The sequence below is a fragment of the Ciconia boyciana genome, chromosome 3 (assembly GCF_034638445.1).
Source record: "Ciconia boyciana chromosome 3, ASM3463844v1, whole genome shotgun sequence".
In the NCBI taxonomy this organism is placed as follows: Eukaryota; Metazoa; Chordata; class Aves; order Ciconiiformes; family Ciconiidae; genus Ciconia; species Ciconia boyciana.
This window is the reverse complement of record NC_132936.1, coordinates 68,118,410-68,142,681: the sequence shown is the minus strand read 5'-3', so window position 1 is coordinate 68,142,681 and position 24,272 is coordinate 68,118,410. Positions and strand designations below refer to the sequence as shown.

At 42.7% G+C, this 24,272-nt stretch overlaps 1 protein-coding gene across 7 annotated transcripts in view; it reads left to right on the top strand.

The window, feature by feature from the left end:
- Positions 1-24,272, top strand: part of HIVEP2 (HIVEP zinc finger 2) — a 144,629-nt gene that overhangs the window by 19,107 nt on the left and 101,250 nt on the right. For all 7 annotated transcript variants that reach the window (XM_072855990.1, XM_072855992.1, XM_072855988.1 and 4 more), the window contains one exon: positions 18,006-18,111. The gene's annotated coding sequence lies outside the window, so the exon portion shown is untranslated. The remainder of the gene's footprint in view (positions 1-18,005; positions 18,112-24,272) is intronic.

Sequence of the window (24,272 nt, the reverse complement as noted above, 5' to 3'; positions counted from 1 at the left end):
GCTAACTCAGGGAGGAGGCTTTTGTCTCGTCAAAGTCAGCCAAAACATTAAAGCAATACAGCGTTCTTGCGAGTGAAATTAATTGGTTCAATATTCAACTGTTGTTCTCTAATGATTGGGGGGGCGGGTCACTCTCTTAAAAAATACAACGCATATGCGCTAGGGAGTTTGCATATTGTGGTGTGAGAAGAGGCACTGAGTAGTCTAGAGTACAGTATCCTGAATTTGAAAGATTTAATTAACTTTGAATGCAAACAGTGCTGGTGCAGTTGCTTATTCATTTGTTTAATGTTGCATAGGCATATTATTTGAGGAGCAGCTTTTGTCTAGGTTCTGTAATAAGCAAGTTCTGGATTTACCTCATTAATCTATCACACTACCTAGCTAAATAACTGTTGTTTTTAACAAGCTGGAGTTATGTAACATGAATCATGCCTGGCGAGATCCTTGCAAGCAGGGAAAAGCAAGATAGGCAGAGAAATAACGGCACTCAACCTTTTGCGGAGTAGGATATGACTGGGTATTGAAATGGAATACTGTGTGTTGGTGCTCTCAGCCGTACAGAGGAGGTCCAGCTATTCATTATGAGGATGTGTCTTGAAACAGTCTTGGGACGGAAATGTTTAACAGACAGAAAAGTGAATTTGCGCAGGCATGTGCAGTCCTTGGAGGATTTTGTATATGTGCATGCCAAATTCCATCCCCCTCCACCACGACCACCACCACTGCCCCCCCCCGCCCCTGCTGTTGTTTTTCCTCTGGAAAAGCACTGTAGAATAATAAATGGGAAAAGTCTCTTAAATGGGACTGATTTCATGAGTAAAAGAAAATAACTTGATGAGCTGTGATTGCCCCTATAAAGTGTTATATAAATCTCTTTCCTTCTTTTAAATATGTCCCTATAGGGTCATTAGGCAAGTATATACTACAATAGTCCCTTGTCTCAAGGGATTTTACAACCAGCTTATGGAAAAGGGGAAGTAAGTAGTTATATGAATGCATTAGAATAAAAGCACTTGATTTTGAGTTAAATAATCCTTTAATAATATTTCCTTGACAATTTTCTCTGCTGTTATTCAGTTTTGATCTTCAAAGTCATGTTGAGTTGTTAAGCCTGGGATGACCTTTTGCTTTGGTGGCGTGAGTACAAATTTTAAATAATAATATCAGGAAATAAAGGCATGAGAATAACAGGTCTTTAGGAAAGGAATGGGAATAATAACTTTTTAGGAAAATAATGGTTTAGTGCTCTGAATTCCCCTTCAAACTGTCCTGCTCCATCTCATTTTGACCAAATAATTCTGTATTTTTCTTTCCTTTCATCTATAGATGGAATAGCTGTAAACTGTGGCGTAGGGTTATTAACTACTGTATTTTGAGATTTTATTGTTATTTAAAACAAATAATAAAAAATGAGTGCTGATATTTATGGTCTTCTCTTATATACTACCATACGTGCATACGTACACAGTGGCTGATTATGTGTTAGTACGGACAACAGCTGAGATGTTATAATAAGAAACAGTTACATCTGTAAGTCACTTCTGTAGTTAGCACCGTTGCTGATAATCTCAGCATGGAGAAGAGGAGATGAACAAGCACAGACGGAAACACGTATTTTCTCACACAGGAGGCCATTCAGGTCATGGCCAAGGGATGTCGAAAAGGCACTATAAGGAAGTGGACTGTGTTGCTCTCATTATGTCCTTATTTTCCAAACAAATGCAGGATTTCTCTTGGACTGTCAGTGCAACATCCTTCAGAAGGAACTTGCTTTTTATGAAAACTTAAATTTCAGTCTTCAGGAGAATTTTCATTTATCGTACTGAATTGGCTTAGTTTTGTGTAGTCATGTGTTACTGTTACAGCGGCAGAAGCTTAGAGCTGGGGATCTTAAGTAGTGGCATATAAGGACACCAAGTTCTTATAGGTGGAGAAGGACCTTTTCCTGAATCTGCATGATTATAACCAAATACAGAGTTCATCAAATGCTTTCTATTTGTATCAACTCCAATACTCTTTCCTTTTGACTCCATAGTGGTTGTTGGCTGGCTAATAGTGATGTCTGTCCTGCAACTCCATGATTTTCTTCATGCAGATGAATATTATGTAGGGGAATCATATAGAATTGTTGAAATTTTTGTGCACACTATCAATAGTAGCATGGGTGCAATTTTCCGACGTGGTTAATTAGGAGGGTTTGAATGTCCTTTACTTGAATTTCCCTTACTCTTTCGAATGAGGAGTCCTCATGGTTTTGTTAAGAGCCAAGACTGGTAGGGCCAGGAGGGTAGGAGGGGGCACTGTGGGGCCCACGGGACTTTTCACCCCACATTTCAGTAGAGTCTATGGGATGGGCGTAGCTGCAAAGGGGGTTGGCGTGGCTGCCTGCTGCGTTATGTCGTCTGGTGAGAGTTTGTGCCCACAGGCCTTTGCTGGGGGTGAGCAGGGGTGGGCTGAGGGCTGCCGGGGTGTGAGCTGGGCTGTGAGCCGTGGCTGTGCGGGCACCGGCAGGAGCCACAGCAGACGGGTGCTGATGGGCTCGCCACCCAGGAGGAGCGAGGGTTGTTCATCGTCTGCCGTGGGAAGCATGGGCTGGCCTTGATTTCTGGTGGAATTTTCTGTCGAAATCAGTGTGATCTGAGTGAGCAGAGTAGGGCGAGTATGTGGCTGCCAGATGAAAGAAAGTAATTGCCGTGAGTGACTCTGCTCCATGGGCAGGGAGGGGGTGTATCTGTGTGTGTGTGCAGGCAGTGGCTTGCTCAGAAGTAAACTCTCACATCCTGAGGTCCTTGAATAGATCTTCAGAGGTTAATAGTCCCAGTCGTAATGCTCTGCAGAGAGGGATTTCTTGCCCTGCAAGTTGCTGTACACAGTTGTTCCATTTTCATTGCTTTTATTAAAAGCCCGTGTATCTTGTCCGTTCAAACCCTGAAGTGTCTTCAGGTTATCAAGTTGTTCCCGTATTGCAGCAAAACTTGAAATGATTACCAACTCAGTTTCACCATTTTTGCCAGTCAAAAAAAGGTGAAATTTAATTTACACTCATTATTTAACTGCAGGAGATGCTCGGCATGAAAATGACTAGATGCAAATTAAGATTAAATAAGTAAAGGAGAAAAATACGTTGTGCATTACATTTTTCATATTTAATGTTCTATTTGTATTTCATTACCAGTCCATCTGCAAGAAGACTTCTCTTAGCAGATTGAAGCATTTTTTTCAGGAAAAAAACCAAATGTACAGTTAGGCTGATAAAAACAAAGTTTTAGTCTGAATAGATTAAGACAGGAGAGTTTTAATAAATTCTTCTCATTATTGCAGGCTTACTTTCTCTTAACTCTGGTTACACTATGTGCCTTGGTATGATCTCTGGAACCGTGCAATGGGCACACTTTGTCCAGGTTGTCTTGCTGAAACACAAACATTTTGTAGCCTCCCCAAAGCTATTGTGTGTGTGAAATCAGCCCTTAGGTAATGCTGAGCTTTGTATAACACATAACCTGAGCGGGTACATGGTCACAGCTCCTTGTCACAGGAATGGATTTCAGAGCGTTTGCCTGGTTCCTGTAGTTGTGCTTGTTGCAGTCCTGCTGCCCCACAGCCTGTCCCTGTGGACATGCCGCTGCTTTGGGAGAGACAGATCACGAGTCATGATGGCTCCGCTGTTTGTGGGGATGAGAAGCAAAAGCTTTTGTGCAGTCGTAGACAAGACTAGCCGTGGGGGTGGGCTGAAGGCACCATCAGTCTTACCAAGGTGACTTCAACACCGTAGTGGTGTTGCCATGGTACATGTTTCTTTGGAAGCACCAATACAACATGCTTCTGTATTGTAGAGAACTTGTTTCGCCATCCAAAAATATGTGTGCTGTCTTTCTTTACCTCAGTTGACCCTAGCTTTGAACCTTCCCAAACTTCGGGGATGTTTGTAGCAAGACTTTCCTTTGTGAATGGAATTTTTAAGTGCAGCATGAAAGATTTGGTTTATTTGCATGGAACATGCTTGCTTCAGCAGCTGCTTTCCACAATGCAGCGCTTGTAGATTAAAATCCTTTCTGTTGTGATTGTGCCAGTTCAATTCCTTCTGCAGCAAGTCAGTTTTGCTGGGGTACTGCAGTAAGGTGCCTGGTTGCATTAGTGAGAAAGGAAATTTTTCATTTCCGCTGATGTGTCATTCTTGTAGATTCAAGATGGTAACGACAACTTTTTATAACCATTTTTAAAAGATACTCTGAAAACTAGAATAACACTTCCTGCTTCAATGTATATTTTATTTCACCTGTAAAACTACTTTTCATTCATGCATTTGCACATGGAATTTGAACGCTTTGCATTGAAACTAGAAATGACAGTGTCATATGCATGGAATATACCTTTTAGTTTATGGTGGCATGTTTTACTGTCTGTGATGCGTGATCACACAAGCTCAACAGTACACAGCTGACTTGACATATTTACTGTAATTCTTTACCTAAGGAAATACGGTCTAGCGACTAGCAGGCTAGGTGGGGACTTCATACCCATAGGTTCAATTCCTGGTTCTGCTACACAGTTCATGAGTTTTGGGTAAGATTCACAACACCTTACACTGATTTTCATGTTAATTATATTCATAAATATGAGTTAGGCACAAAAATACCATTGTTGTGCAGTGTTCTCTTTATGTCAGTTCCACTTCCTTATTTTACGGAGGTGTCCTGTAGACAGATGCTGTATTCTGCTGTTGATCCATAGGGAGCCAATAGGGGTTTTGGGCTAAAACTGACTGCGGGATTTGAACCTTAATTTTTTTTTTTTTGTTTGGGTGTCTGTTTTTAAGTGACCATTCTCAGAGTGATCAATAGTTGTGCTATTTGCTATGAGCACCTCTGCTTACAGTATTTATGCTATTAAAGATCATACAAGTCATCGCAGAAGTCAGGCTACGTGCTGCTCTGGAGTCCAGTTCTGTCTCCTTTCCTTCAGAGCGAAAATAGCCTGACTAAGGTACAGTCTGCAGCTAAGGCATTAGAGAAGGGCAGCACGCAGAGACCTGGATCCAGATGTTAAATGCTGTGTTTAGAAGAAGAAAGGGTAAATTTTCCTCCCAAACAAATTGGTAAAATTCAAGGTGGAAATTTGTAATGTAAGACATTGTATTGCAGTGAGTGTTAGAGTGAGTAGCAGCTTTGCAGAGTGGAGGGAAGAGATACTTCTGCTGTTGAGCGGGTGCATGTGGGCAACACAGAACATGCCAGTTTTACTCTGGCTTTGTGCAACGTTGTGAAATTTGCATTTTGAAGTACCTGGGCCATTCAAAGAGTAACTGCCTGAGCAAAGTCTTGCTTAAGATAGCTATTGGGAACACTACAAAATATTTTGGGGTCTATAGGGCACACCACCTAAATGAGCAGAGTGCCCACAGGGATGCTCTCAGCCTTGCCTGTGCGAAATCTTTGGGAGGCATGAATCAGCTCGGCACCCCAGACAGCCTGACAGCCCCCCCAGTTTATGCCGGGTGATGATCTGTCCCTCTGCGTCTGAAGAGAGAATAGTTGCTCTGGTTTTCCTCCTGATTCGGGATGTTGTGACTGAGCTCTGTAAATGTCCGCGGTGGCGGTGGGAGTGTTCAGGAGACCTGCTGATGGGGCCGGTTTTACACAGTACATGTAACCTTTACCACGTCCACTCGTTAGCAACACGCACTTCTCACTAACAGACGTTTCTGAGAAAATGTTAATCATCATTGCTACACGCACAGAGCTCATAGTCTTTCACAACTGTACTCCGGTGGCTGAGAGTGGGTGCTGCCAGGGGACCGTGGTGCCCGCTGCTCCCAGCTGCCCGGGTTGCGGTGGTCGGGCTTGGACCTCACCAAGTGAGAGAAGGCAGACTACCAGTGGCCTTGTCTTCTCTCCCCCACAGGTTTTTTTTCCCCTCTTTGCTAGTTTAAGACTTAAACAGGAAGAATTTAAGTAATTCAAGTAATTAAGCTTACGCTCTCAATACTCCTTGTCTTGTTTTCCGCTGTGTTGTCAGCGATGCTTCTGGTGTACTCGGGAGGATGTTCTGCCTGTTCACAGTCCTTTCTGCTTGTCTTGTCCTCTGCCCGGCAACTTTTGTTGCTTGGGTGCCTTCTACATGCAGCTAGACCCATCTTTGCCAGTTTGGTGAGCGCATTGCTTAGCAAATGAAGAAAATGCTATGGCAGGTGGAAAACGTACCACACTGACCCAGTGAAAAGAGAAGCCAATAAATACCTGCCAGATGTGTCTGGTGCTTTTAGCAAAACCCCTAAGTGCAACTTTAATTTCAGGCAGATTCCGAAGTCGTAGTGAAATCACTGGGTCCTACACATGCTCCTGAAGTTAAGTATATGCTTATATACTTTGTGAATAGAAATGGCTTATTGAGCTGGAGCCAGCGTGGGGAATTTTGGGACTCCTGCTGTTCTGCTTACAGTATTTTGCAGAGAGTTTAAGGCTGTAGAATGACACCAACTGGATCCACAGAACAATCTGCTCCTGTTCCCGTGAACTCCAAATTATTTTCCTTCTCACATGCAAAGTTGTACCAAGAGCTGCATTTAAAAACCCATCTGTTGTCCATATTATATCAATAAGAAGAAAAATTTTAGACTTCTAAAATATTCTGGTTACGTGTTCCATCCTGCTGTCATCTGTCTTTCAACTACAAGCCATTTCTTGTAGTTGCACTTACTTCTAGCCGCTCAGATCTTTTCCCTCCCACCAACAGATGAGACTCCGAGTTGCCTACACTGCAAAAGTGGAAGCAGGATGCTTACAAACTGATAGTGGAAAGAAATGACCACTTTCAAAATAAAGTGGTTTTGATAGTATAAAATAAATACATTGATATAATAGATTTTTCTTATCAAGTATGGGAATAAGTAATAAATTACTTTAAAAGTTCTTTCTTCATATTTTTCATTATACAGATAGTATATTTGAAGTATCATCAATGTCTATATGTGTTTTAATACAATTTGTGACACATATATGTGATGACTAACAAAAATAGCAATTTTTCATTGTTTTTTTAGTTTTTACAGCAAAGTAAGATTATAATTCCAGATTATAATTCACCTGCTGCTGATCCCACTTTTCTGTGTTGCAGTGGCAGTAGCACAATCATATTTCTTGGCAGATACACTGCTTTTCCACAGGGCAGCAGTGAAGTTCATCTGTCTCGTTTGTTTTAGTTTTGTTGTTACATTTTGGTAAAACAGCCAATTGTGACAGAATGGGAGAGACAATATTGTATCATTTCAGGTTTGCAAGGTTTTCTTTGCAACTGTAATGAGCACTCAGGGGTATGTGTGTGTGTATGCGTGTATTTACATGTTACACCTTCTTGGCTCTTCTCCCACCGTTTTCCAAGCAGTAGCTTCTGGTTGAGAGCTTCAGGATTTTTCAAATACTGCACTGCATCCTCCCTGCAAAACTCCATGGGAGACACTCAGGTGATGGGAGCTTTGTAGCCTTTTCCCAGTGAGATGTAGATCACAAACCCAAACTGTCCATCTCATAATGGTTGGATAGCTAGGCCATAGACCTCTGTTCATGAGAAATTCAGTGCTGACACCTGTCTGTATTCCTCGTCAATCCCCTGTAAGGATTTGTGCTCAATATTAGAGCAGCGTCTGTGTTGGGAGGTGACCAGTCTTGTTCAGTTGTTCCCCAGGATGAAGAACACAAAAGCCTTCACCATGTGTGGTTAGTTATCTGCTAAACAGCTCATCTTGACAGGGCTTCTGTTTCCAATACCTAAAACCTAGACTCTTACCCCAGTCTCTCTTCAATGATGTAGTATTTCCAAGGGTTCAGTTGAACGGTCCTCTCTCAAAACCATCCCCTCCGAAAAGGAAGGTCCCCGATGGGGGAGCGTTTGGCAGGAGCCATTCCTTAACAGGTTAGTGTGTGGCCCAAGAGGATCCCATCGATGTCCATTGACAGATTCCCAGTCTTACAGAGGTCACTTTCTGGGATTAGGTAATTAATGGAGGTGAATCACTCAGAGGAAATTCCTGATATGGAAGGTTTCTCCCCATATAGCAAGATTTTGAGGACAAGATTTGGATTAGGGATAATCCCACACAGAGTGACTGCCAGATTTCAGACTTCAGCGAGGGAATAACTAGCTCCTGAATTTAAATGCTTGGGTCAAAGGGCAGCACTGGTTTCCTCTGTTTATCAGGACATTAAATAAGAGTAGTTCAGTTTTAGACAAGCAGTTGGTAAGACCCCTGTTGCGATGCTGCTGGAATGTGGGAGGAAGGTCTTGGGATAAAGCATTGATAGAAACAGCAGATGAAAAGGACTTAAAGGCAGACCACTAAAAGGAACATATAATTAATATAGCCATGGAGTTCTGCTACGGTAGTATGTTGACCAGTATTTACCTGATACTTTCAAAGAAGCCTAGAAAAGTCATGGGCCTTTCTGTTACTGAATTTCAGTCTTGAACATTTGTGGTTAGAGAACTGTAAAGCAGTGAGCATTTTCACAACTCTTTCTGGGTGATATATATTTCTATAAAATAAACTATATGTGCTGTTTATTGATTTGTCCCCTGAATGTAAAGGCTCTGAAGTTTGGAAGTATGCACAGGTTACTGGTTTTAAATGTATAATGAGTACTGGGTATAGGATGTGTAGGAAGCAAACCGATGTCTGCAGTAGTAGATTTTTGTGGCAATAATACGAGACTCAGACTATTTGGGAGTGCCCGGCGTGGAGGGACATGGAAGCAGGCAGGGGGCCGTGGGGAGGGTTGGGCACTTGGTCTGAAGCTGCCACGTGCCGGGCAGCGAAGCTCAACTCCAGAAACAGCTCTAGCGGGGATATCGCCCAGTCGGTGCTTTTATACGTCTTGACTTACAGCACCCACATTCAAACTGAGGTCAAAGATGGAAGAGTGGTGGGACAGAAGGTCAGCGAGGCGTCATGGTGAGGCAATGGTATGTGTGTGTATTTGCGAACCTTCCCGCTCCCCTGGTTTTCTGCTCCTTCAGTACTGCACCCACCAGATGCAATAGAAAACGCCTCCAGTTTTTTGGTGTGCAGCAGAAATCATGAACCCCAGCTTCCTGTAAGTGCCTGTCTTTTGAATGCTGTCCCTGGCTGTGTTTGGGCTGCTGTGTAAAAGGAGGCCAAGGACTGGCCTTTGAACTGATGGCCAGGTTGCACTGGCTAGGTCACACCTGCGCTGCTAAGGCAGCCCTTCTGACAGCAGAGCTGTCTTGTGAGGAGGCGGCTGGAGCGGTCCAAAAACACGCAGAAGGCAAGCTATCGAGCAGTGTGCTGCAGTGCTCCAACTTGCTTCCTTTCCCACTTTTATTTAGCCATATGGGTGCACCTGTAGTTGTGAACTTCAGCTTTCAGCACAGTTTTGCATCTCTGTACATCTATTTTATCTGCGGATTCTGCACTGTCTTATGAGTTGACATGGAAGTTTTTTCCCTTAATGTGGACGCTGATTGTCTCTCTCATCTCTTTGAGCACAAGTTGGGATCGGAAGGAGCTTCTGGCAACTGAGTAATTCTGAGATTGCTACCTCTTTGTTAAATGTCTTTAGAGAAATTATTAGGGGAAGACAGACAGACACAGGCGTGACATTACACATTGCAGGTTTTTTTTACATAGGAAACAAGGCTACAAAAGAGATCTTAGGAGGAAGGCAGAATTTATTCCTTTGAGAATACTTTCTGGATAGGAAGCTGTGTGAAAATGGTAAGATGTTGGAATTGTGTGATATAAGTGATTTTTTTTTTATGGTGACTATTATTTTCCCTGTGGTAATATCTAAAGGCTTCTATGAAGATGTACGCTTCCTTGTCTTTACGTCTTCAGACGCACTGAATTTACAATTTAAGTATCTGATAGATGAAGATAAAGAGAGAAAAGAAATGTTATCACAGGGGTCAAAGAGAGAGACAGATTGTGAGATGCCCTCCATGGTCAGATATGAAATCTGTGGCAGCGAAGAGCTCAGTCTGTTTCTCGAGTCCTATGAGCTGGTAGCACTCCCAGCACCATACATCACGTAGCGGCACAGAGGTCAGTCTTCAACACTGTGTGAGCCTTCTGCTGAAGGTTTAACATGGAGCTAACCTTTTTCCAGTGAAGCTTTTGACATATTTAAAGTTTATTACATGTATCTTTGTGTTGCGATTCGGACCTAAATTTGTTTTATTATGAAGTTTAAAGGTCCCATCTGACATAAAGCACATTGATTTGGGGGAAGATTTATGGAATAACGTCAGATGCCGCTGTTTTAAAAAATGTTACTGCCTCGCAAAAGTGAATTTCTTGTTTCTTTGTCTAGTAACGTATTCAGAGCACTTGAAAGGAAGTTTTGGAATAAGGAGATTTCTACCCTTGGGGGGGTAGTATCCTGTGCTTTCGTTAGGTCATGTCAGGCCATTGTTTTGCTTTTCTTATCATGAAGATCTTCTGTCTTTATTTGTGCTCAGCTGTGGACTTGAGTTTCCTGGAAGAGAGTGAAATAATTAAGAATTAATACTACAAAATCATATGTTCTCTGTTTGTAGCTATGTTTGTTTAGTTGAAGGCAGTTCTTATCTGTAGTTATGCATAGTAATAGGTGGTAAGTAATAAGTAGTATCTTTGTATCTGTGGTTCTCAGTATAGCTGAAAAGAAATATGATTATTCTCTATAACTATGAGAAAACATAGATTGAGAGATTCAAGGTCACCCATTAAATGGCTGGTGAAACTGGGGTCTCTTGTTCCCTGCTGGTTTTCACCCCTAACTGCCAGCTGATGTTCTCGGTGGCTTTGTCTCTGCGAGTGGATTACACAGTGGCAGGGCATGGGAAAGGCCACGTCTAATTTATTGCTCTAGATGCAGCCACTGGAGAGGAGGGTTAGGTACGCAGGATGGTTTATCAGAAGAAGTCATCATTAAAGCAGGGTGATTAATGTGGTGCCAGAGAAGGGCATGTGGTGTGTTGTGCTTGCTCTTAAAGTCTGCGAACTGCTACACAAGGTCACGCAGCGTAAATACGGTCCTGGTGAGAGAAGGCAGGGGAGGAAGAAGGGCACTGCCAGCCTAAATCAAGAGCTTATATTGCTGTGCAGTTGTGTCATGTGATGGAGGAACACCTCCCTGGTGACTTGCTAATGGGATGGCCAAAGCCTCTCTGTCTTGCCTGGTAAAGCTGGCTTGGTTCTGGTGTGACAGAGCTGAGACATCAATATACGTGATGTGAGCAATAGCTTCCCTGGTCACGACCTGGGATGCATGCGCCCGCTTTGCAAATAAGCAGAATTTCTAGCACTGGCAGTGAGATGCCTTTCCCCAGGACTAAATTTATCATTAAATAGAAGGAGGCATGAGAAGGCAAGGCTTGTTAAGTCTCATATGCATGGGACTCTTGCTTTGAAATGTCTAATTCCATTTCCTCCAAGTCTTCCTCGGGGAAACACTTAATTTGGATTTCCTATACATTTTACCATTGATTCTTCAGCTGTCACTAACTGCCTCTAGATTATGGCCATAGTTTCTGCCTACTTTATTCTCTGTCAACCACTGCCACTCTGCGTGTGGGCTGCACCGTGATATGTAGGTTGTATGCTGTATAAAGAAGAAGGCAGAAGTCTTGGTAGGTGCTGGGAGCAGAGCAGGGGTGCCGTGGGTGACCCCATAAAACAGATGATAGGTGCGCAGCAGCCAGCAGATCTGGCAGCCCGCCAGGTTAGCACAGAAACTGCCTCCCGCACAGACCTTGTTTTTCCAACGAAGGACCAACATGCTCTCATACAAACAAAAATAAATAAATTGCATTTAGGGTATGCTGTCTTTCCAGGGGACAGCTCTGACTGAGAGAAGCTGGAGAACTGGCAGAGGTTATGCTGAGGCCTTTTCACCTAGGTGGCAACATCAGAAAGAGATGAAGCTGCACAGCCATACGCATAAATGTGCAGAATCTGAAACTCGCACTTCTGGCTCATCTATCACGTACCATTCTTTTATAGTGTGAGATGAAACGTCCAGCACCAACTTTAAGCTGCCCTCAGCAGACGCGCCATTACCTTCTGTCTCAGTGCCCGGCTGTAATCTCATCCTGAAAAATAAGATTTTACCTTCCACCTACCCTTCTGGAGACAGCTTGTCAGAGCAACATGGTACCGCAAACTTATCCTGCTTAATGTCAGCTAATTAAATTAATTTTTGAATATAGTACTAAGCCAATTTAATTCTGTCTTTCAGAGCCTGCAGAGACAGTTGTGACTCTCAGATGAGTTTCTGTCTCTGATAAGTGATCAAATCTCTTTGTGCTTTTTTAGACTGACTCTCCGTCTGTCTTTTTCTGCGTGTCTCTCACCTGTACTTGTGATGTTAGGGAACGCAGTGTTTTTTCTCATGCTTTCATAGCCCCGGCATCTACTGTCACATTTGACAACATACTCTGTTTAACGACTTTTGTTCTTGGAAATGAAAGTTTCATTACTGCTGCTGAAATAGAAATTATTGTGAAATACTCTTGGTGTTAGATTTTGATTTCAGAGGTTGTTTTTCAAAAGTGTTGATCTTTGGAGGGATGGGTATTTGAGTGACCTTCTAACTCTGAGCTTGTATACCAGCCTCCGGATGATCATCCACATCGCAGTCCAAGTGCAACAGCCTCCAGTAGTGTTTACTGTCTGTCATTCTCAATATATTTTGTGATCACTAACATTCATGAAAATCAGGGACAGAATTAAAAAAAAAATTAGTCAAAAAAAAGAGAAAGGTCAAAGCAAGTCATAGTGTGGAAAAGAACAATACACTTGATTAATTAAGTAGTGCTGGTGGAGTGTATCATGCCAGAGACAATCTGATGAGTATTTTTTGATTTTAAATGCCCTCTGTGCAGGTTATCAAAGAAAGTCAAAGAAAAGATCCTGTTTGTCTGAAGATTTTAATGCATTATTTTTTCTACTGCTCTGGCATGTCCCTCACTCCTTTTGTGCAGCTTTGTGCTAGGGAGTGCCTCTGATCTGCTGTTTCTAAATCCCCCGATGCTGTGGGATGGCAGATCGGTGTGCATCACCGTGGAACCTCCTGCTGCAGTTTACCCCTGTTTGCAGCTGCATTTTCTTTCTCTCATTCTCTTCCCGCTTCCCCTCCCACTTGTTGATGTGTCTTATTTGTGTTTGGATGTTACAAGTGCAGAACTGAATTGCTGTTATCAGCAACGTAATTCCCGGTTACTGAGGAACTACTGCTCTTGTTCCTCCCAGAGTATAGCTGGAGTGTATGGGGAGACATGGTTTGAGAAGAAGCTTGTATCATCATTGTGCACCGTGCTTGTTCTGTATGGAGAAGACGGCTTCAGTCTGTATGGATGTCAGTCTGACATGTTTTACAGGCAGTTGATCCATTCACCCATCCATTTTTTGTGTTGCATAGTAAAGTATACAAGTGCTGTCATGTCTGTAGTGTAGCTTCTGATGTCAGAGCGAGCTAAATACCAGCTTTCTCAACCTTTATTGAAATAATGCTGAAGTTCTGAAACAGAAGGACAGATGCCAGGAAAGTAAGACTTGAGACTGTAATTTTTTTCTTAATTCCTTAAATTTATTGAGAGGAAAGTTTTTTCAGATCAGTAATTACATTTTTTCTTTCATTTTAAAATATATTTTTCTGAAAGTTTATTCACAGGTATGTCTTTTTGAAATTAGAAGCTATAGTTTTTTAAAATTTCATAATAAAATACATATAGCTGGGGAGTTTTTTAGGCTTACTACTTAGACCTGATTTTAGTAAACAACTCAATGCTTGTAGCTAATCATTCTAAGCATTTGGTTTAGATACTTTGTCCATTTTGTAAGTCCTTGTTCATTTTTCAAATAAGCAAATAGTATTTATTGAAGGTGGAGAAAGAATTGCCAAAAGCCTGCTCAGTCCTAGAGCACAGCAGTGGTTTTATAGGCACTTTCTAAATACCTGTGTTTGTAAGGCCTCTTCAGCTCTGTTGGTGTGAATATGCGGTGCGCATTAATATGAATATTTATAATGCAGAAGATTGCATATTTGCTTCTTCAGTGCCGTACTTTATTGTAAGAAAGGAGTCCTTTGGGGTGAGAGAGTAACTTATCTGTAGTTTAGTATGTATAAATACAGTTTCAGGATTGTTTTAAGACCGATAGACTCAGTTTTGAGAAGTGATGGCACACTTATGTGCAAGTAAGTTGGCAGCAAAAATTACGTTTCAGCTTCCATTAATTTTTCTAACTATGCCTAATGTTTGCATTTCCTTAAAACATTGCTTATGAAAATGACGGTCGTAATTGATGGCACTGGAGATTACCACTGTCTAGCCATAGGAAATAAACAGTTTGGACGAGAACTGTGTGTATTTTCTTACAATTCTCTCCTTCCATAGAGACTATATTGATTTGTATGTTTAGTTCCCAGTCTTTCTCCCACCAAGATTTTAAGTGCTGGGTCCCCCATGTATTCCTGTCAACACTAGCTATTTCCATAATTGCCAGAACCACTTACTTAAATACCTCCCATATAATTTCCATTTTCAGATTTCACAACGGCTTCCATGCTTCTGCTTCACCTAGAAAGACTTTGCCTTTGCCTTAAAGAGGCCCTTCTAGGACTTGCAATTTCTAAGTGTGTTTTGGGGACTTTGGTGTTTCTTTGTCACTGAAGGAAAGGCACTAGGAAGTGTCTGCCAGAAAGATCTTTGTGAAAGATCTTGAAAGCTGTCAGATTCGCAAGTAGTTCGGTTGACTCTTGGCAGCTGCTCCTTAGTCCCTCCTGCTCTGCCAGAAGTGGTTTGTTTTGAGCAGTTTTGGCTTTCTCCTACATGGTCTCCGAGATCCCTCCATCTCAACTGTGAGCAGGGAGGCAGTAAGTGCTGAAAAGGGGGCATGACTTGTGGCCTTGAAAATCTGGACCACGGCTTTGACTTGGCCAAAGGAGGAGATGAAGACTCAGTGAAGGAATCTGAGCAAAAGGGAATCAAATGGAGAATTACAAACTCATTTCCTACAGGACACTGAACAGCAGGAAGCCAGTGGTAGCTGTTGACGGCTACCAACATGAATTAGGTTTGAACTGATTCACTAGACATGAAAGACCGCATTTCACTTGGTTCCATGTGTTGCGATATATTTCTGTTCACAATGCAGCTACTTTGCGGTCATTCTTTTCGATTCATGTGGTGATTTAGGACTTCTGTTTTAGAGTATTCATTTTCCAAGAGTACCATTAACAGGCAGCAAGAAAAAAGAAAGGAAAAATGTTTAAATAAATTATTCACCTGAAAAGTTCTGGTAGTTTTTTAAAAGGAAATGAAGTGATGCAAGGTAAATGATTAGGTGCAGTCATTAGGGACAGATTGATTAAATGGCTCCAAATAAATCTGCAAGCAGAAGAAGAATGAGTTGCATTTCTTACTGTATTTTCCTGTTGAAGACAATTGGCCATGTTTAGCAGCATCCTTTTGTGGGGAGGATGCTACAAATGATTTCTCTGGGAGGGAAAAGTCTTTTTAAGCCTTCAGTGGGTTGAGAAAGAATTGCTTTTGTAGGTAAAAGTTATTAGGAAGCAAAATTTAAGCAGTTCAATAGAATGGATCTATCTAACACACAGAAAAATGTCTGTTTTAGGGAAACTCCTTTACAACATCAAGCCTGTGAAGAGCTGGGGATGTATGTTCCTTAAAAATTCTAAGTCTACTTTGTAAGTTAAAGCTGTCCACCAAATCTAGATAATGCTTTCTTATTCTTCTGTACCTATGTGTATCCGGGAATGCAGATACCTGGTCATCTTCTGGCATTTCTGAAAACGAGGGACTGGTGAGCCCTCTGCATGTGCTTTCTGGCAGAACTCCCCAGGCAGGTGCATGGTTTTCCCATGTTCGTACTCTGTTTGTTAGGTCAAAAGTGCTGTGAGTTTTGCAGTGTTTCAGCCGAACTATGAGCGCCCGCAGCCAGCTGGTTGGGCTCGTGCTGGGTCCCCAGCCTGGCCAGCAGTGCAGCCCTGCCAGCGTGCGTTTGCTTGGTCCTCCCTATGTCAGCCAACGCGTGCACGCACTTACCAGTAGCCCCAAGCTGGATTCACGTATGTCAGACCTCCATGAGTTTCCTGGTGAGCCATCTGTTGCCTGAGCAGTCAGAGATGGTTGTGAGGGAAAGGGAAGGAGCCCCTGCTGGGGTTACAGAGTGAAGGCGGGTGAGTGAGTGAGATGGTGCCTCGGCCTCAGCCAGCTATTGCAGTTGGGCAGTGTAGGAACCCCCTGGCCCCAGCACGGAGCTAGAGGAGCTGCCTGCCTGCCGGGGGCACGGGGCTCTCCCCGATGAAGGGGAGCGCTGCTGAAATCCCGGCGATGGGGCACGGCAGAGCACCGTGCCTTCGCCAGCTGGGGCTGCCTCTGGGCGCTGTTAGCAGTCACTGCTCCACCGTCTTGCTCGCTACTGCTGGATCCCATGCTGTGGCTCAGCAACTCACCTCAGTGTCTGGCATTTAAGTATGCCTATGCTTAAATACATGTCCTCCACTCTGTGCCGATTCTGTTTTTTTTCCTGTTTTGGACCACGGAGTATGTTCTTCCTAACTTAATCTTTACAAAGTTTTATGCTTGTTATTGAAGACCAAATATAGAGTATAGGAGACACTGACTTGCTTAGGTGGCAGCAAGTGAAGACATACATGGTGCTAGTGAACTGCGTGACGTTGTGGCTGGCCAATGAAGCGTAATAAAGGCAAGAGCCAAGCCACTTCGGAGGTATGAAGAGTCAAAAAAGCATTAGAGTAATTTAAAAAATGTAAACTGTGGCTAAAATCTAAAAACATCATTTCTTTAAAATGCTTTGTTATTTACCAGACTTCCCTCCTGAAAACCTCTTACCCTAGGATGAGATGCAGCTTGCAGAGCAGGAAGTAGATGAGCTTCTCTTTGGGGAGACTTGAGTTAAACAGATATGACCTCAGCTTTATCTCTGATGTGACTTCTCATTGCTGTGGGTGTGTCTATACATGTGTGTCTGGTTATATTTCTGAGTATCCTGTAAGTCATATTATTCACATTTTCAAAATAAAGAGAACCCAATTAATCTGCCTTTTGTATCAATAACTGTGTTTTATAGCTTTATCCACATCCTCGTGCATCACACGATGAGTCAATACAATTAACAAGCAAGAATTTCTTGTTTCAAACACTTACTTACAGGGATACACAGTCCAAGAGAGTTTTCTTTATTTAATGCTGTAGACTTTTAGGCTGCCTGAACCTATGTTTGTTTCAATCAGTTGTGATTTTACCATTAGTTTTAGTAAGAAAAAACTTTTTCAGCTCTTAAATTGGAAGGTTTGTTTGTTAGCTTCCATGTGTCTTGTCATTGGAGACAACGCTGCTAGTACAAGCTCATTTTCCATATCTGCATTGGTTACCTACAATATATATCAAAATATTTAAAAACAGACTCACCTATCAAGTGATTTGAAATTATCAAATGATTATAAATAAGGTGATTGTAGTCATCAATAGGAAAGAAATGTTTTCTTAAGACCTCTTGATCTCAAGAGAATAGTTCACAAGGGAGCTCCAATGTTGTGTCTTCTTCTAAACCAATGATTTTCAATGTTAAAAAAAAGGAAAAAAAAGAAAGGTAGAGCCAAACTGACAATGCAATGGCAAAAGGAATTACGTGCTTGTCAGGGACGCAACAAATGGGAAATATGAAATTCTGTATCTGTCCTCCAGATGGTTACAGCTTCTGCATTAACGTTGAAAACTAGTTTTCATTGCTTTGATAGCATGCCTGAAATCTGGTCTGGAGCAGTGGGCCAAAACAGTTTGGCTACAGCAGGAAACTTTTACTTGCCATTGTGAACAGCAAAATGTTTTCTGTAAGCCTGGGAAGAGCACAGACCCTGTTACTGCAGAGGAAGAATATGTGAAAACATAAAAATCTATTAGCAGAGCTGGGTGTAAACCTCTGAATATGATGAACTTACTGTCTGGATTTGTTATGTTTTCAGGTGGGACCCTCTTCTGATATGTGATCTACAGAGAGCTACTTTGAATCGTACGATGACAATGTTATCACTGCCACATCTCTGGGAACCAGTTATTCATAAGTATACGGTATGTGAACGTCTGCATCTTACATTAACCATTGCTTGTTGGAACAACGCGGTAACAATAACACGAAGGTGCTAAAAGTCATTGAAGTAAATGTTAAGCCACATGTACAATCAATTACACTGAGCAGTTCCAGCAGATGTTTGTCTGCTAGGCCTGGTCTGTATGCAGAATAGTGAACTGTTTTAACTTGAAAATGTATTTATTTACAGGTATTGGTAGAAAAATTCTACCAATGTTTCCTTTGGATGAAGTTATACTGGTAGAGTGATGATATGTAGATATACAGACTATTATTCTCTTCCACAAGCAGGAGGGGGTGGTAGCAGTAGCATGAAGGGTTCTGTACTTTAACTGTATAGCTGCACTTAAAGCAGTACTATTTTTGCATTTAGGAAAGGTCTTTAATTGCTTTTCTCCTTCATTCCATTTTCAACTTCTGGTCAATCTAAATTAGATTAATTTCACACACCAGTGAATCCCTAAAGAAGTGTAAATTAACTCCATTTTACCAAACTCAGCCAGATGATGGCAGTTATTCCCTTGATGTTTAGCTTTACATCACCCACCATCTTTGACCAAGATTTCAATAGGAATTAAATCCATATATTGAACCTTTTTTCCTCACCCTGTATAAGGAATTGGAGACTGAGACCCACATCTAGTGAAGGGAGGCTATTTAATTTACGGCCTATGAGGCCAAAAATGTCAGGTCACTGATAGCTGGCATGTTTTTCTTTTCTACTGTTCTAGCTTGGAATTGTTAACACACACTCAGGTCCTGTAAAACCATGAGCAAACTGGTTTTATGAGAGTGGTTACATCATTGTTTTATGTTCTGAAGCAGTTCGTAGCACACCACATAACCATTAGCATGGAGCATCTTCATCTGATTTATGGCCCCGATGCAACTCCCGCTGAAGCTGGTGGAAAAACATTTCTTCATGCTGATGGGAGTTGGATTGCATTGCACATAACACCTGAGACTTTTGTTTAAGTAATGCTCCCTGCATGGAATTTCTTTGACTGATTAGCCACTTTTTAGAGATTAAGTATTAAAGATATAAGCATAAAACAGAATTACAAGGAAATGGATTGCCAAAATAACCTAAAAGAGGACTCAATTATTGAAAATGCTTGTCTAGCTTAAAAAGTTATAAAGTGATGAACAGGGATGACTGTTTGCTCCAAAAGTATGTATCTGGGTTTAATGCGCTGTATTTTTATATAGAACTTTGAAGACAATGTCAGAAATGTGAATGATTTGCTGCTACATCAGTGATGTGAGAGAGGGAAAGCAAGATAAAAGTCTTACAGGGAGTGGGGAGAGAAAGGTCATGCTTCATCCATCAATTTAGTGTGTTTTGGGAGATCAGTTCACAACTTGGGTAACTTGTGTGCTGAATAGCGAAGAGGTTTCCGGATCTGGCTGGACTCTGGGTCAGTTCGAAGAGAAGCTCCCAGAGGCGACATCTCCCACTGAAGTGAGAGGGTGCTGATCCTGCTTGTGCTGGCAGGGCTTCTAGCATGCTTGTGTAGCCACCCTCAGTAATCCCTGCTGGCCAAATACCATTAGCATGACCCTTTGCAGACTTTTTCTATGCATTTGTTCAGATGTCTCCTCTATCATCCATATCTAAGACCTTTTCAGGAGGGATACAGGAATAATAATCTCTTTTGCTGTTGTTTCTTCTAAGTTGATTAATTTTTAAACGTTCAGAATTGTTTGTTGAGATATGTTTTTGTAAAGAAGTTGTTTTCGTGTACGTGGGAGCATCAGTAATGGAAAGCCGGTTTGAAGAAGATGAGTTTTACATTCTGCAGGGGCAGAGGTCTGGAAAGGACCCAGCAGGGCAGCTGGTCTGCTTTCCTGCTGTCACAGGTTTCTCGTCATGAAAAGCATGAATGCTTCTTGGTTGACATTTTCACTTTTTTGGTGGAATGCGGCTTTTCGCTGGTGGAGGGGACCTCTCAGAGAGCTGAGGGCAGGTGGCGGGGAGAGGCGGTTGTCAGAGTGGTGTCCACTTAAAGATCTCCATGTTCCCTGGGCACAAAGAGCAAGCAGCCGTCTCGCTGCCGTGCTTTTAATGAGCTGTAGAGCAAGGGATGCTGTGTCTCGCACCTTGTGTGGCTTCTTCTGATACGCCGTAATAACCTTCACGGATTTGCCATCTACCCAAATCAAAATGAAATTTCCTTTGACTGGTGAATGCAGGAGTCAGAAGGAAGTGAAGGTTTTTGGGTTTGTTTTTCCTTTTGGGTGTTATTTTGGTTTTCCTCTTTTGCCAGTTCTCATATGGCATTGCAAACATTTCAGGAAACTAATCTGCAGGAGCACAGCTCATAAAAGATTGGCCTGCCGGAGGATGAGGCTTTGCTTATTACAGAAAAGCTTCTGAGACAGTCACAGCTGAAAAGATTACACCCTTCCACAGGAAATTAAATTTGATGTAATATAGTGAAAGAATGACAAAATGGAAAGGGCATATGTAACGTATTTGTGATTATTAAGTGGTAGAAAAATGGAAACTTGAGATCCAATAAAGTGCATGTAATTTAGATATGTATACAAAATTCCCAATAGTTTTCTAAAGATTTGCCCCTCCACTTTCCTTTGCCCTCTCTCGGCATTGTTATCTCAATGTGGAAAATCATTAACATCTTGTAAAATTTTGTCAACTTTTGGGCATGTTAGATTATAAAGCATTTAAAACAAGTTTCAGAGCAGTCCTATGGAGTCCAGTTAGGTTGCATTCTTCAGCAGAAGGTGCATACGTGACACCAGACTGGGAATGAGAGGCAAGAGCTTCCTTATTTGCTTTGTCCTTCTCCCATGTGGACGTGCAGTGCTGACAGAGGGGGAAGCTTTCCTTCCCCATCTGCCTGTGCCCCTCGCCGAGGCGCGGTGTGGTGCTCGACGGTGGGTGGAAGTCCCAGCCCCGTCCCAGCCGCTGACAGGAGGCTGGCATTGCAGGTGCGGTCAGGCTGCAGACCCGCTGGGGACCATTCAGGTTACGCACGTACTGAAGAGGTCTGTTGGTACTGAGGTCCTTGCTGCTCGCCCAAGGCACGGGCAGGTGACCTGTCTGTCCCCTCTTTCTCTCCTCCTCAGTGTCAGTGTAGATGCTGTGGTGAGCCGGGCTCTCTCCTGGCCAGGTGCTTCAAGGCAAAATGCAGGTTTTCTTTCAAAGGGGACAGTAATAACTTGCAACATTTTAATAATTTTTCCTATAAGATCTGGTTACCTGCAATTGGGAAGAATAAGCAGGACTCTGGCAGATTTAACTTTATTAACCATCATAAATCCTTTCCCTTTTGACTCTAATCAGTCCCTGGAGTCCTTTTAATGCTCTTGACATTGCACTGGCCTTTCATCACAGCACAATGTACATTTTCCTGTAACTAGAAAACTGATGGTGAGAGCCTTACGTAAACCCGAGGTAATGGACACAGCAATGGGGATGTGCGACTGTCAGACGCTTGCTGCCAGTGAAAGGAGAGGGAGCTTATTCTGCCAGCATGGCTCTTTCCTTGGCAGAGGGAAGGAGAGGGGACCTGAAGGCTCAGGCGCTTGCAGGGGCTGGCGTGCACCCGCCAGCACCCAGGAATGGGGGACCAGCCGCTTCGCTCTGGTCCAGACAGACAGACAGAGAGACAGCGGTGCTTTTGTGTCTTCTGCTGGCGAGTGGGGGATGCCGGGGGCCGAACCCTGCCTCAGAAAGCCCCTCTATGAGCAGTCCCCAGCCCATGTCCCCAGAGCAGAGAGCTGCCGGAGCTCGCTAGCAGCTGGCAGGCTGACCCAGCCGCCGGGAGCTGCGGGCCAGGAGGAGGTTGCTTGCGGCACAGGGACCGGGCAAACCTGCTCGGACGGAGGTGCTGGGTGAATGGATCTTTTCTGTGCCAGGGACAACGCTAAAAGGAAGGAGTGTTCCCAGGTGGTTGAGGGGCAGGCACCTAAGCAACAAACGCCTTCTTCATAAAATAACTACCTGGGTTATTGCCTTTCTGTCCAGCCCGCTCACAAAATCCTCCGGAAAGCGAGAGGGGAATTCCCTGGTCGGTAGTCTGTCTGTCTCTCTGCTGTCCAGGAATTCATGGGATGGAGAAGGCATCCCAAGAATCTGCCCCCGTGTGCAAGGAAGCTAAATTCCCTCTTGTTCTTCCGTATACACAAGTCAGCAAGTTTCTTCAGCAAATGCTTTAATTTTAAGCTTAATACTATGCAAATATTTAACTTTGGACAAAAAAGCCTCAAGCTGGCTTCAGACCATGGACTGGCTTCCAGCTGTCTCTGCAGGTACAGATCCAGTGTTTACGTACACGAATGGTTATTTGTTTGTTTATTTATTTATTTATTATGGTAATCTTTTTATAATGAACTTGGATATTTGTGTACCCTGTTTTTGCTTTGAACATAAAAATCTATGTATTTGCAATGTGTGTACAGTAATTTTCAAAAGTTTTGGCAAAAAGCTCAGATCTGCTGAAGATAATCACTGTAGGCTGAATCTTTAGATGACACAGAGTTGTACTGACTAATTTTGTCTCTGACTGAAGTGCCCAAAGCTGTGCCCACCATTGAAAGCCCACCAGCCTAGGTTATGAAAAAAAAGTGTGGAAAGATCTGGTGCCTGCTGCAGGAGCTTTATACTGTAATTTGGTTGTCTGGACAAATGGGTACAAAAGAATATTCACAAGGAGTGTTAAGAGGGTTAGCAATAAATATGTTAACTAGGTTTCAAAAATCTGCTTAAATCCCACCTTGATATATAATACTTTGCTGTGTCCACATATATTTCATATACATATGCTTTCTCCAGCCCTCGTCTCAGCTGCTGCATGCCTGCAAACAGCCTCTTATTAAAAAGGGAAAGTCCGTAGTCTTGTGGACCTTCTATAATGTGCTCAGCGTGTGAGCTATTGACTTCATGAAGACGAGAATAGCTATGTCAAATGTGTTTCATTTGCATGTGGCAAGATAGAAAAAGCAAACTCTGTGTGAAGATGAGCAGACAAGAAAGACACCGAATGCCTTAAATACTAAGGGAGTTAATGCTATGCAGTGATTTTGCTTCTGTTATAGGAAGTGTAAGAACAGTATGCTTCCTGGCGTACATCACCATCTAAACTGCAAAGGTTTCAGTTCCATGGCAACACGAAGAGCCCGATTGTGCTGAAGGTGTATGGATTAATGCATTCAGAGTGAGGGGCTGGGAGTGAGCTGGGGAAAAATAAAACATGCCGAATGTTTCCTGTTTATTTTATATATAAAGTAAAGCCTTTGTTCTTAGAAAATCAGAACTGACATGAATACACCCCCCCCTCCCCCCAGTTCTCTCCAATTCTTTTTTACATGTGTTTTTCTCAGGCAAAAAGCGAATGAAGAGGCTGTTTTGTTGGGGGTTTTTTATAAGACTGTAAGTGCAGCAGCACTTGAATGTTGCAAGAAAATGCTATTAATTCCTGAGACTGTTGTATATCCCTGGAGAGAAAGACTTGGGGGGTGTGTATTTTTTCCAAGATGTACTGCTTTACAGAGCAGAGTGAAGCAGTGTTTGGGTTTTTTTATCATTATTATTTTCCTTGATCTTTTTGATCTGCCCTCTTTCTGCCTTTCTCTATATCCACCTCCAGTTTCCCCCACCTCCCCTGGCTGAGGAGCAGGAAACAAGACTGAGGTCTGTTTCCTGACATCCAAAGAAATATAAAAGTATGAGGAAACGGCGTATTTTGTTTTGCCAGCCGACTTGGATTCGCAGACCCGCACTAGGAAGGCACCTGCTCCCAGACAGGGTCAGGAGTCACCCTCTGGAGCAACTGGGCAATCGGCCAGGGAATGACCGAGAGAGAGCTGATCATTACGTGAATTTTGTTTGACCTGCTCGGTTGGCTGCGTGAATGTAGGATGGGGGATTGTGACAAATATATTTTGCTCAGGGTGAAGAACTACCTAAGGCTGGTCCTGCCAGCTGTGCTGATGGGTGGATGAATTGCAGATTTCCAAGGTTTAAAGTCAGACTTGGCGGCGGGGGAACCTCCAGATGTTGGTATTTCTGAGGCTAACAGCAATGCTAATCTGGCATGGTAAAACTGACGGAGACTGGCAAGTTAAACTGGATTTACAGCTGCTTTGCATTGCTAAAACAGTCAAAGCAGCCAGAACA